The following is a 14,533-nucleotide window of genomic DNA, read 5'->3' on the forward strand; positions in this document are numbered from 1 at the left end:
TTTTAGTTCAGTGAACAGTTAGCTCAGTTAATTAGAGTATCATCTTTTGATATGCCAAGGTTCTGATTTCAATATCCAGTTAGTGCACATACATGTGTGTGCACATACACACAGATGGAATGCACATGTAACTGGAAGAAGAAATCCAGATTTCCCTCTCTTTCTCTCTAATAATATTTTCTAAAAAATGCGAATTTCTGTGGCCTCTCAGATGTTCATATCAGAGCTATTGGTCCCTGGTGGAAAGAAAAATAAAAGTGTACCTACAGTTGAGGGATGTTGTTGTTTTGACCCTGCCAGTAGTGCTGTTGGTTTCAGTGAGGTTTTTCTTTAAGATTTTTAAAACTTATTTTTAGAGAGAGGGGTAAGGAGTGAGAAAGACCCAGAGAAAAATATCGACGTGTGTGAGAAAGTAAATCCATGTTGCGTTTCACACCTGGGGATCTGGCCCACAACAGAGACATGTGCTGTGACCAGGAATCAAACGGTGAACCTTTCAGTTCACAGGCCAGCGCTTTTTCCACTGAGCCACATGAGGCAGCACAGTTTTAGGACGCTTTTCTTGTTGGCTGTATTTGCTGTCCCTGGGCAAAGTCTCATGCAGAGCACATGAGAATATGGATTGAATACAGGGTTTTCAAACCTATTTTCAAAATGAGTTGGATATATTAATATTAAAACCATGTCCCATTTTTTAAAAGCTTCAATTAGTAGGCATCACATTTCAGATATAATATTTGATCAGTCTTCAGTCATACATGACACAGAATCATCACCATTGTCATAAATACTGACCAATACTGTCACTGGGAATTTATTTTATGACTGTCTTAATCTCTCCCACCTCTTCACAGTTCTGTAAGTAAGCGTTGACTTTTAGATGGCATTATAATAGATAAATTTGCAATTTCTTAGTTTTATATGACAATAACAGTATTTTTTCTGCTTTCATTTACATTGCATATGTATTTGGAGTTTTATTAGTGATATTTTAGTAGCTCATCTGTTTTGCTGACAAATGTTCTTATTTTAGAAGATAGTCCTATGAGTTTATCCATTCAATTCTGTTACTTCTTTTTGACATTAAATTGGTATAAATATTTGTGTATAACTCTGTGTGGACATAAGTTTCATTTCCCTTTGTCAATAATTCATTGCACAGTCTGAGTCGTTGGCTAGGTGAATGTTGACCTTACAGAGATTAGCAATTTGTGTTCAAAATCACTTGTACCATTTTGCATTCTTCCTGCCACGTGTGAAGGATTCAGTTTCACCACATCCTAGAAAGTATTTGGTCAGTTGGTCCTTTTTTATTTATCCTTTTATTTTTCATTATAGTTCTACCTCACTGTTGTTTGATTGTACTTTTCTAAGGATTCATGGTGAGCTTTTCCTCAGATTCGTATTGGCTATGTATCTTTACTAAATGGTCCGAGCCTATGTTTTGACACAAGTTTTGGCAGTTTTCCCTAATAAAAGGACAGAGAAACAACTAATATCCATGTTGAAATTGTACTCATTTGTTGCTCTTTTTACTTTAATGTTTTTTTGTACTGGAATGGTACGTTCTTTTTATACTTTTTTTATGCTATGCACAATTAAATTGACACTATATTTTAACCTTGACTTTTAATATTGTTCATTCTTTTCAAAAGTCCAGTCATTTGATAATAAGTAAGCTTTTGCTCTCTAGTGTTATTCCATTTTTCTGGGTTTCCATTATGGGCTTTTTGCGTTGGAACAGGACTCAAGGAGACCAGATGGCATCAGGGTGGGCAGGGTGTTTTGGAGTCACAAGCCCAGTGCAAAGGGAAATAGGAGGGTGTTGATCAGTCTTGAGGTGCCCTGGGTCAGCACCCCGGATCTGAATCCCAGATTCCCGAATGTCCTTGGGACACTCTGTCTTTCGGACTGAGCTTCAGTTTTCCTCTCTGTAAATGGGTATAAGGTGTGTCTGCCTCCCCGAGCTGCTGCAAGAGGCGAAGTGCTCAAGGGCCCTTTCGCAGAGCAGCAGCTGTGTCTCCAGCCTGCCCGGGCTGGGGCAGCTCCCACTTCTGCCTTCAGAGACATTCACAGGCCAGGCCCCATTCACTCCATCGATGTCCACAAGCAGGTTTTTTGTGGGTGTGCATTAGTGAAAGAAATTGGGCTTTTAAAGAAGCTGCTGACTCACCTGTAGGTAGGCAGGTGCTCTGAACACTGAGTCCTCAGTGTGGGTTCCCAACCAGGTGACCTGCAGGTGCCCAGCTAAAGCTTTCTTAATCCAAGTTGGCTGAATGTGACGTGCAGATGAAGATGGCGCTTACCTTGGCCTTTGAAGATCAGTGGAGGTAACAAAGTACTTGTTGTTGCAGGAACACAGATCTCTGGGTAGGGGCATTCCCATGTCCCTCCGCCCAGGTGTCCTGTGACTCAGGAGATGATGAGATAATGTCTCCGCCTGCGGCTTAAGGCTGTTCAGGCCACTGGGTCATGGAATCCTGAGGACAAAGAGGTCTGTTGAGTACTCCATCTGCCTCCTTGAAGATAAAGTCTTAAATTGGGGTTGGCCTTGATGATTAGTGGATCTGCTCTGATAGATGTTATCAAAACCAGAAGTTACCCTGGCTGTATTTTACATATTAATGATACTTTGTAAGAATTCTTTCACTTGTAAAAATTCTTTTATTGTTGGCTGTAAAGCTCACACCCCCTGTTCTATTTTTAGTAACTTGAAATCCTAATAAAAGGAGGATGAGGCTTCCCGCTCTCCGCTGATGGTCTGAGCAAGCCACAGTCCTCCTTGCGTACTGGCCATTCATCCTGCTTGCTGGATTTATCTCAGCATCCCTGACCATATTCAACACTTCAACCTGTGGTGCCAGGATTCCAGGGTTAGCACTTTGTACATTTTCTCTTTAAATCTCCTAACAGCCTGGGTAGTAGAAACTATATCAAAATACTGGAAACATCATGGATTAAAGAAATGAACTAGATTTTCTAAGTTTATTCAACAGAGCAGTGTCAAATTCATGAGGCCAGATTTTTAACCCAGTATTTGGGCTCCCGAGCCAGACACCCTCACTGTCACTAATATGAAGCCCTACTGGGGCAGGTACACTGTGAGGATCAAGAAGGCTCAGCTGAAGATTCTGTGTCCTTTGGTGTGATTATGATTCTCCCTCTGTTTTCCCAAAATGTCAGAACACTTACCTTCTTTACCTCCATTTCCACTGGAAGGTCATCATCAGTCAGCTCCAGTTGATTTTTCAGAAGAACTTTCTCTGAGGCTGAGCTATAGTTTGTCTGCCTTTCCTTTGGTCCCAGCACAGAGTTTGACACTCAGGAAACCTCAATGATTTGGATTTGACCTCTACACCTTTGCTCACCTTTTTGGTGACAGGCTGTGTGACTTCATCCACTGAGGTGAATTTGTCCCTTATAGTGTTGGTACATGGCTCTGACATTTACACTGCAGGATAGGGGTCGTCAGCTTTGGATTTGGAACCTCATTCAAAAGCAGTCCTGGAGACCTGCAGGATTCTCATGTCATTGGTGAGTGCTCACCTCTGCTCCATACATAGGCCCCACAGGTGATGTTATTCTGTCCTCTAAGTTCAGAGTGGTTGTAGGAGACAGTGGCGCTCACCATGTCTTTTCTGCAGCCCAGACCATATTCTGATCCCATGTCCTTTGCAGCCTACTTTTGTCTGCAGAAGGGAACTTTGTGTTGAAACACAGGTTGGATTTTTTTGTTTGTTTGTTTTTGTTTTTTTATACAAACTGACTTCAGTGCCCAGCATACTTTGGCCACAACTGAAATTTTTGCTCTAGATGACAGTTATTAAAGAGATGCAAATACACTTTTTAAGGATTCAATCTATAGAAGAAAATAGTAAATGTTGGTTATTTTTAAGACAATGATAACAATGGTCACAGCTAAAGTTTTCTAAGCATAGACCCAGTGTCAGATCAGTTTCAGGCACAGTTGAAACTTCATTCAGTGAATTCAAATATTTTCATTGTTAAACTTTGATAAACTTTACTTCCCTGATTATGTTGCGCTTTTGTATTTCACAGTATTTTCTTGGCTTTTTATTAAGTATCTTCCTTTAAATATATACAGGAGGAAGTTTTTTTTAACGATTTTATTTACTTTTAGTGAGAGGGGCAGGGAGGGAGAAAAAGGGAGAGAAACACTAAAGTCAGAAACATCAATCAGCTACCTCTCTACACCCCAACCAGAGACCTTGCCTGCGACCCAGGCATGTGTTTTGACCAGCAATTTATCCGGCAACCTAAGTTTGTGGGACTGTTCAACCTAGCGAGGCACAAAGCAAGGGCCCAATAGGAAGTTTTAACACCCACCTTCATCAAAATCATGTCAAGTAAAATAATCTTATGAATTCCATTTTTGACTCATGCTTGGAGATCAAAAATGTCTATCAATTAATTGCTAAGTACACTAACATTCACTGAATCTAAGGTCACTGAAACAGTAGAACACACAGTCATCATCCTCTTTACTTGATGGGGCAGAAGCGGTTAGAATGAACATCAGGAGGCTTAGTGTGTTTGCTCAGTGAAAAGAACAAGAATACTCTATAGAGAGGTGTAGGGGAAACATGGAGGCAATATATTGGGCATCTGTGAAGCAAATGGAGTGCCCCCATGCCTTTCTGTTCCTCAAAATAGAACCCTTCTGGTTTTTTGTATTTGTGTTGCAACTCACTAAAATACTTTAACTGATATTTCTTACTCTATTTTCTGAGATACTGTCCATTTTTGTAAGAATATGACACGTATCTGGGAATATGCAGAAACTTTATATTTATTGCCAGCATGGCTACAATGTTGGACTGTTTGAAGGTGCTGAAAGTGAGCATCTGAACCTGAGGTAAAGATTTTGGATTTGAGGATCCCACCTCGTGCTGGGAAATAGTATTTATTTCACTTGTTAATCCAGTTGAGAGTGTCTGCATGCAGACTGAACGTTATTTCTAAAGAGCAGTATTGTTAGGCAAACTACAGAAAGGCATAGTGGAGTTATACAATGAGCGTTACTGAAACAGCCAGAAGACAAAAGACTCCATGAAGCCTGAGAACAGAAAGGCTGAATGGGTGGTAATGAAAGGACACTGAGATCTGCAAGGTGAGAGAATTTCCTTGAGCTGTGGCTATGCCGGAAAACTGGCTGCCATGAAATTCTTGTTTTTACCAAGTGTGAGTCCTGGTCATTTATGCGAACTTGAGCGGGGAAAAAGTGAAGTGAGAAAAATATAGTAAGGTGGGAGCACAAAATTTTAGAATTATGTAAAAGTAAACGTGGCCTTATATTTCACTGCTTTAATAATCACTTAGTTGTTATCTCACTGCTCCAGAGGTGTACTAGGTGTGTGTATACAGCAGTGAATAAGAAAATGTGATCGCAACCAGACTTTTTCAAAGGCGTTATTGAAGAAGTAGCCAAGAATTCAAAAAGGAAATATTCCACGTTACAGTAAATTGTTAGGTGATAGGTGTTGTGGAAACAAGCAGCAGCTCTCAGGACTGCCAAGCATGTGGCTCTTGAGGATTTTAAGAGCAAATTTAAGGTGGAGAAAGAGATTCGATTTAATGGCAAAGATGTTCCATGGACAAGAAAACGCTGTACAGTCTTCCTGTACCAGGCGTTCGCCAACAGTGTCAGACCACCCCTATGACTATTGTGCCAGTTTCACGGTGCTGGAGAGTATGTTCATTTAAAATGATTTCTGTAATTCCTGGTATTTAGATTTTCTTCAACTCCTCTGTTACATTACTTAGTTTTAATGTTTTCCAATTTTGGTTTATACTTCAGTGCCTTATTTACTCTGAATTTTATAATAGGTAAAGCTTCTTACAGATTATTGATTTTTAATATTCATCACACATATGCATGCCGATAATTATTTGTTATTGATAATCTTTCATTTAAGTTTCTGAGCTATACTTAAGTGAACTTTCATTATGAACGTGTACTTCATTTACTCTAAATTAATTTCTAAATATATTCATAATCTTATCACATTGAGAATGTCTGAAACATCATCTCGCCTGTTGTTTTAAATAAATCTGTGGAAGACAAATTTTCTTTCACGATGATAATTCCAATAGCATTTTCACATTAGCAAAAACACCAATAACTGTCAGAATTCAATTCGACAACAGTTAAAAATGTATTTATCTCTAATTCATGTTCAAATTATTAACTACACTTGACATATAACTACTTATATTATGTAGTTCTTTTTTTGTATCAAAGTATGTCCTACAATCTTGTGTTATACTTGTCACCTACATATGATGACTTAAGTCATTTGTGCAATACAATTTTCCAAATTCTGTAACACAGGAATACCTCTTTTATTACGACTCACTGTATTGGGTTGATGGACGGAAAATGTTTCTGTTAATATGGACACAAGCCCCTTCACCAGTAAAAGATGACAACTTTCATTAGCCACTTTCAAGATGCGTCTTCTGTGAGGACGTGCCGTTTGCCATCTCCCCAAGCAGCCGTTGTTGGTCATTTTTGCCTAAGTGACGACAGAGAACTTCAGATCATCCCCTTTGTGACCCACATTACCCAGAATACCGTGCGAGGAATACGGCCACGCCCAGCCAGTGGATGGCCCAGAAAACCGTTTCCGGTGTCGCAGCCGGCAGGAGGCGTAAGCTCTCAGGGGGCATTTTATCTTCACAGAGAATCCACCGAAGTTCGTGCTCAGAAGGTCCCGGTCGCTGGGTGCTGGCGCAGATGCGGGGGCGGGGAAGGCGCAGGAGTAAGAAGCTGGGCGACGCCTCCCTGGAGACCCGCGCAGGGCCGGGAAAGGGGCCGCCATGCTGGGGCGGCCTTCTCTCCTGCCGTTCTTTCCCCGCCCGTCGTACAGCGTCCGTTGGTGGCCTCGCTGAGACGCCCGCCTCCTGCCGGTCCCGCCGTCCCCGCCTCACCCCCTCGGAACCTTACCTTCCCGTGTGCGGGCGTCCTGCGGCCCAGGCCCCGCGGAGAGGACCGTGAGGAAGGCTCCCGGGAGACAGAAGTGGACAGGAATTGTTTGTACCTGAAAACCGCGTGCGGCTCTGGGTGGAGACTGTGAAGCAAAGGTCAGAGGCAGGCAAGGCGGTCAGAGCCTCATCGGGGCTTTGCCGGTCTGTGGGACCCAGCGGAACCCTGGGTTGTGCTTGATGCTGCTGGGACAAATCAAGGACTCCCTGGATGACATACGCCCAGTTTTGGGGTGAACGCGCAGGTTTACTTGTGTATGGAGCAGGAAGGTGACAGCTGAGAGGACCTGGCGTCTGAAGACGTGAAGGAGGCAGACATGCCACAGTGGCGTGCACTAGCAGAGGAAGTGTGAGCGGCTGGTGCTGGGGACCTTTTGTGGGGACTTGAAGGTGAAGCATAAGCTCATATTTGAACGTGTCTCGGAGGCATGATCTGGGAGACTCAGTGGCATTGCTTGGCAGGAATGATGGGACCCTGCCCTCATGGCCCAAGGGCTAGATGGCATTTGTCTGCCGTCCCCCACGTCCCCTAAAAAAGCTGCTGTTGCTGAAAGTGATAACTAATTAAAGGGCCTGTGATTAGCGGCCGGGTGTCCACACTGAACCTAGAAGACATGGAAGAAGAGGAGTGATAGGAAGATGTGTATGGAGTAGCATATGGTTCTCAGACAGCTCTAGTTTCATTTTGTCTCGATTTTGACAGGTCAGTGTGAGCTTTGCAGACGTTGCCCTGTACTTCTCCAAGAAAGATTGGTGCCTCCCTGATGAAGCTCAGAGACACCTGTCCCTAGATGTGATGCTGGAGAATGTTGAACTTATATCCTCACTGCGTAAGACCCTCACTCTTGCCGTCCCTAAGGAGTTGGCTTTGCCTTTCCCATGCCCCCTGTTCTCTAGGGGTGCTCTCTCCTCGTATGTGCACTGTAAGCCCTGCTTGATTTTCCACCTTTCTGCGTACTTTCCTTGGTAGCGCTGGTGTGTTTGCACCGCCCTTTTCTCCTGCTGCAGTACCAACACCTGTTGTGCTGAACTCATAGGGAAGGATGTGTGGTTTGTAATGTTGCAGGGAGCCTAATAAATTCCACCTTAATGAGAGAGGAAAAGAATTTTTCCTATTCCTGTTGGTTATTTGTACTTTTTTTTTTTTTTTTGAAAATACTATATTTTTAGCTAATGAGAATTTTCCATCCCTTGTATATTTTCACCCACTGGGAAAACATTACTCCACCCATAGCAGGGTGGACCCAGAGGCCATCTTGCCTTCGTAATAGGCTGCTGTAGAGGGTGTTATTCAGGTCGTAATTAGGAACTCATTTGTTCAACAGTGTTTTTGTTACCATAGCCAGTTCCCCAGCTCATTCTACCTCTTCTTGCCTATTGTCAACCAATGAGTTTAAAGTTATTTCTGTTCAGATTGCCAGCCAATGATAATCTTTCCCTCATTAAGCTTTGCACTTCAGCCATTTCTGTTACAGGTTCTTTTTCACTTCACTTCAATGTTGATTCATGCCTACAGACTCTTGGAGTGCACATATTATTATGTTGACTTTGAACATCATATGCTGTAATACAATTATTTTTATGGGACTGAGCTCATTCAAATTTTTGTATACAGGCTCATATCACCAGTGTGAAAGGTTCTACAGGAAACTGTATGTGGAGGAACAATGGGTAGACCCTGTCTCTTGTTTCCCATCCTTTTATTGTGATCTCCCTGGGTGAGGTCTCTACCTCTGAGTGATCTTTGGGGCCAAGTAATATATATCAGCCATTTCTTCAGAGTCTAATTAACTTGTCTTGAAAAGCATTTCATAGGATCATGCCTAGCTGGGACAGGTGGCCATTTGTGATGAGGATATTCTTTCCTTAAAGGTCAACATATATCTCACCAGTGTTTCCTTTGGTTCAGGTTGCTGCTGTGGAGCAGAGGATATGGAAGCACTGAGAGAACAGAATGTTTCTGTAAAAGAGAGTTGGAGGCACAGAATCGCAAGGTAGCTTTGTGAGAGTTGGGGAGTTTGGAGAGAGATTTTTCACTTCATAGAGGAGCAGGAAACATAACTGAGTCAGAAACCGTTGAGGTGTGGGGCATGTGCAAAACAATTTCGTTTCAGTACAAAGTGTCACCAGCACCAAGAGCTTCATGAGAGAGAGAAGCCTTTCATAAGAGGTGAAGACAGGATGTCACTTGCCAAAATTTGCAATTATAACGTGTCCCAGAAGGATTTTACCTGTGAAGAGGTTGGACTGGACATTCTTTCCAAGTCAGAACAGCTCCAATAAGAGACACCTTACACCAGGGAGAGGCAGAACAAAATCTCAACGCCTGGAGTGACTGTTCAAAGAAAAAATTATTTCGCCCTGAATGAATGTAAAAAAGCCATAGGCTGCAACCATGCATATGTTCAAAACAATTGTGTTTCTACTAGACAACCGTATTTTGTGTGCTGTGATTGTGGAAAATATTTTACCAGAATTTCTGATTTTTGTTTTCATGAGAGCGTTCACACTGGACAAAGTTGTATCATTGCACAGAATGCACTGAATGTGGGAAATCTTATCCTAGTAGACGTGGACTTCAGAATCATCAGAGATTTCACTGATGTGAAAGGCCTTATGAGTGCAGTGAATGTGGGAAATCTTCCATACATAAGTATCAACTTAATTCTCATCAGAGAGTTCACACAGGAGAAAGGCCTTATGATTCCAGTGAACATAGCAAATCTTTTAAAAGACTCGATCACCTTCATTGTCATCAGAGAGTTCATATTGGAGAAAAGCCCTATCTCTGCAGTGTATGTGGGAAATCTTTCATTACAAGAGAGAAGCTTGATTGTTATCAGAGACTTCATACTGGAGAAGGGCCTTATGAATGCAGTAAATGTGGGAAATCTTTCATTCAAAAACGTCAACTTAATTCTCATCAAAGATTTCACGCAGGGGAAAGGCTTTATAAGTAAAGTTAATATGGGAGATTGTTTAGCCAAAATTCTAACCTTTCTTCACATATGAGAGCTTCTATGGGCTGAAGGTCTGAGATGTGTAGGAAATGTACAGGAGGTTTTTTGTGCGTTTTTTAACAGTACTATAGGTAACTCTTCGAAGCATTGTTTCAATTAAAACTTTTTAATACTCTTTATTGATTATGCTGTTACAGTTGTCCCAATTTCTTTTCCCTTTGTTCCCCTCCACCCACTGACACCCCTCCCTCCAGTTGTTCCACCCCCTTAGTCCATGCCCATTGGTTGTGCATATAGTTCTCAACATCTTCCTGTCTACTCCACTCCCTCCTACTATGCTTCTTAATTCCTGTACTATCTCCCTCCCTTTCCTCCCTTCCCCTTCCCTGCTGACCTCCTCCCATAATGTTCCCCATACCTATAATTCTTTTCATACTCTCGTTGCCTACTTAGTTTGCCTTTATTTCAGTTCCCTAGCTTCTGTTGTTGGTTGTTGTGATACAGTTTTCATTTTCATATTTATAGTTTTGATCCTTCTTCTCCTAAACAAGTCCCTTTAACATTTCATATAACAGTGGTTTGGATCTGATGAAGTCCTTCACTTTTATTTTGTCCTGGAAGCACTTTCTCTGCCCTTCTATTCTGAATGACAGCTTCACTGGATAGAGTAATCGTGGTTGTAGGTTTTTGATTTTCATTACTTTGAATATTTCTTGCCAGTCCCTTCTCACCTGCAGAGTGTCTTTTGAGAAATTAGCTGACAGTCTTATTGGGACCCCTTTGTACATAGTTCTCTTCTTCTCTCTTGCTGCTTTTAAGACTCTCTCTTTATCCTTAATTTTTGACATTTTGATTATAATGTGTCTTGGTGTGGTTCTCCCTGGGTCCATTTTTTTTGGAACTCTGTGCTTCCTGGACCTGTAATTCTATTTCCTTCCCCATGTTAGGGAAGTTCTGCTTCATTATTTTTTCACATAATCTTTCAATTTCTAGTTCTTCTTCACCTTCTGGCAACCCTATGATTCGGATGTTGGCCCGCTTATAGTTGTCCGATAAGTTTCTGAGCCTCTCCTCATTTTCCTCACTTCTCGTTTCCTCTTTCTGCACTGGTTGACTGTTTGTTCCTTCCCTCTGATCCGATTTGTTGATTTGATCCCTGGTTTTCTTTCCCTCACCACTAGTTTTGTATGTGTTTTTGTTCATTTCAGCAGGACTAGCCTTCATTCCTTCCCTGCCTTGTTTAAGATCTGCTGTTAGGTCTGTAAGCGTTTTTTATAAGCAAAGCTCTGAACTGTGCCTCAGAAAGATTTTCTATTTGCTGCTTCATTAGATTAGAAATTTGCTGTCTGGTCAGCTGCTTCTCTGGGATCTCTATCATGATCTGTGCCATCCTGAACAGTTTTGTGTTTACCTTTGCTTCCTGGGTGGAGCTGTCACACCTCCTACGCTATGGGGTGGGGCAGAACCCTGTGCACTTGTCACAACCAGGCGTTTTCTGTGGGTATGGGGGTCCAAGATGAATTCCTGCCATTCAGTCTGTGCTGAGAGACTGGGAGCCTCCTCCTCCGTCCCCACCCTCACCGGGCCTCACAGTCCAAGGCAATGGGGGTCTGCCTTCCCCGGCTTTGGAATCGCAAGCTGACAGGCCTGGTCTGCAGCTGGGGGTGCTCCCCAGGCGCTTTTCACCTCCCCTTAAATATGGGTGTCTGTGCTTACTGCTGTCCTTTCGCCATCACTGCTGCTGCTGCTGCGGACAGCACAGCTTGACCTCTCCTCCCCGGCTTTGCCCCTTCTACCTGTCTGGATAAGCACCACTTCTTTATAACTTCATACGTTTGACTTCCATTTATTTTCTGGAATTTCTGGTTATTTCTGGTTTTGTGGTAGTTGTATTCCTACTGAGTTGTGGAAGGAGATGGAGCGTGTCAGTCTAGGCCTCCATCTTGGCTGGAAGTCTCAATCAAATATTATACGGCTAAACCAAAGGTAAGGTTTCCCTATAAATTTTTTTATATGGGTATTGTGTTTCCATGTTGCACTATTTTTATGTATCCAGGTCTTTTTCTAGATCAGCATCACTTCATATTTCTGTTGCTGTATTGTATTGTATTGTATTAAGGACTTACGGTGAGCCTTTTCTCAGCTGTTTATTTTCTATGTGTGTATCTTTGCTAAATGTCTGATTTTATGTTCTGTTTCATCTGATAGGAGTCTTGGTAGTTTTCTACAACATACTGACAGAACCATTTTAATGCGTGTTAGAATTTCTCTAGTTTTTAGCCTTTCTTGCTTTATTAAATAAATGGTATTTTGTAATTGGAATGATGTTTTAATATTTTGTACTCTTTTTATACTTTATACCATTTAATGGACACTTCATTTTTAACATCTGGTATTAACATTCTTCATCAATTTAAAATATCCAGTATTTTCATAATACAATAAGCTCTCTTTTGTATTTTCTTTCCTTTTTCTGGTCCACTATAAAGGGGGTTCTTGACGTGGAACAGGTTTGTAAAGAAGAGCGAATGGCAGCAGGATGGGGAGGGTGGGTTCAACTCTGAAAGCTCAGTGCAGAGGGAGATGGGAGGACAGTGCTCAGGCACCTGGATCTGAATTTTAGATTATAAAATATTGGGACTCACAGGCAAATTTTACAGTACAGAAACCATCCTGGATATTTTTATTTGTATTGAGGATAGTGAAACACAAGAAGGATTTAGGGTAGAGAAAGTAACAAGATGGCCTAGGTGGTAATCTGTTTTGGCTCCCTACATAAGTTACAGGAAAGGAGTGTGCCAGCCAGCCAGGGCTGCTGTTAGCTCACATGGAGGTTAGAGAACAGGGGACCTTAGACAAGATTGAAGGTAACCTGGGTCAAACTGCTACTGCCCACTGCTTCCCTGGCTGCAAGTCTCCTGGGGACCCTTAGAGTTTAGGAGGAAGTAAAAGGTTCCTGCCTGGGGAGCGTCTTGGAAATGCTGTAGAGCAAGCTAGTCCTGAGGGCTTGTCATCTCTTCTATAAGTGAGAATTTAGGGGCAGTGTTTCAGCAGAATATTCATTAGATTTCCAGTTGCATGTTTAATATGGTAATGCATCGAAATGTCTATGAGGAGGGTTTGGGAATGTTTTCTTTTTTAAGTATATTGATTATGTTTTTACAGTAGATCCAATTTTTTTCCCTTTGCTCCCCTCTGCCCAGTACCCCTCTTCCCCCAGCAATTCCACCCCCCTTAGTTCATGTCCATGGCTTGTGCATGTAAGTTATTTGGCTTTCCTATATTATTCTTAACTTCTCCTTATCTATTTTTTACCAGCCAATTATGCTTCTTAATCTTTGCACTATTTCCCCATTTCTCCCCCTGCTCCCTCCCAGCTGATAACCCTCCAAATAATTCCTATATCTATGATTCTTTTCCTATTCTGGTTTGCTTAGTTGGATTTTGTTTTGATTCTTTACATTCAGTTGACAGTTGTGAGTTTGTTGTCATTTTAGTGTTCATGGTTTTGATCTTTTTTCTTAAATAAGTCCCTTTGACATTTCATATAATAATGGCTTGGTGATAGTGAACTCCTTTAGCTTTACCTTGTCTTGGAAACACTTCATCTGCCCTTCCATTCTAAATGATAGCTTTGCTGGATAGATTAATCTTTGTTGTAGGTCCTTGCTTTTTATCACTTCCAATACTTGTTGCCAGTCTTTTCTTGCCTGCAAGTTTCTTTTGAGAAACCAGCTCCTTTTTAAAAAAGATTTTATTCATTTATTTGTAAGGAAAGGGAAAGGAACAGAGAAAGAGAGGGAGGGAAACGTTAATGTGTGGTTACCTCTCGCACACCCCCAACTGGGGACCTGGCTTACAACCCAGACGTGTCCTGACTGGGAATTGAACTGGCTACCCTACGGTTCACGGGACAGTGCTCAATCCACTGATCCACACCAGCCAGGGCTGACAGTCTTAATAGGTACCCCTTTGTAGGTAACTGTTCTTTTCTCTTGCTGCTTTTAAAATTCTCTTTATCTTTAACCTTTGTCATTTTAAATATGATGTGTCTTGGTGTGTTCTCCTTAGGTCTAGCTCGTTTGGGACTCACTTCTTCCTGGATTTGTATATCTATTTCCTTCACCAAGTTGTTTGTTCATTGTTTTTTCACATAAGTGTTCAATGTCTTGCTCTTCCTCTTCGCCTTCTGGCCCCCCTATGATTGAGAAAGTGGCATGTTTAAAGTTGTCCCAGAGGTTCCTAAGCATCTTCTCGTTTTTTCAGTTCTTTTTTCTTCATTATGTACTGGTTGACTTTTAACTTCTTCCGTAAGTTCCAAATTGTTGATTTGAACCCACACTTCCTTCCCTTCACCATTTGTTTCATGTGGATTTTCCTTCGTTTCACTTAGACTAGCCTTCATTTCTTTCCCTATGCATTTTTCGTAGTTAATCTTTTCTGTCAAGACTGTGAGCATCGTTATCACCAGTGTTTTGAACTCTGCATCTGTTGTCTATCTCCTCATTGCTTATTTCTCCCACTGGAACCTTGATCTGTTCCCTCTTTTAGGCCATACTTCTCTGTCT

This window comes from Furipterus horrens, unplaced genomic scaffold (assembly GCF_987537825.1).
Source record: "Furipterus horrens unplaced genomic scaffold, mFurHor1.1.pri manual_scaffold_13, whole genome shotgun sequence".
NCBI lineage: Eukaryota > Metazoa > Chordata > Mammalia > Chiroptera > Furipteridae > Furipterus > Furipterus horrens.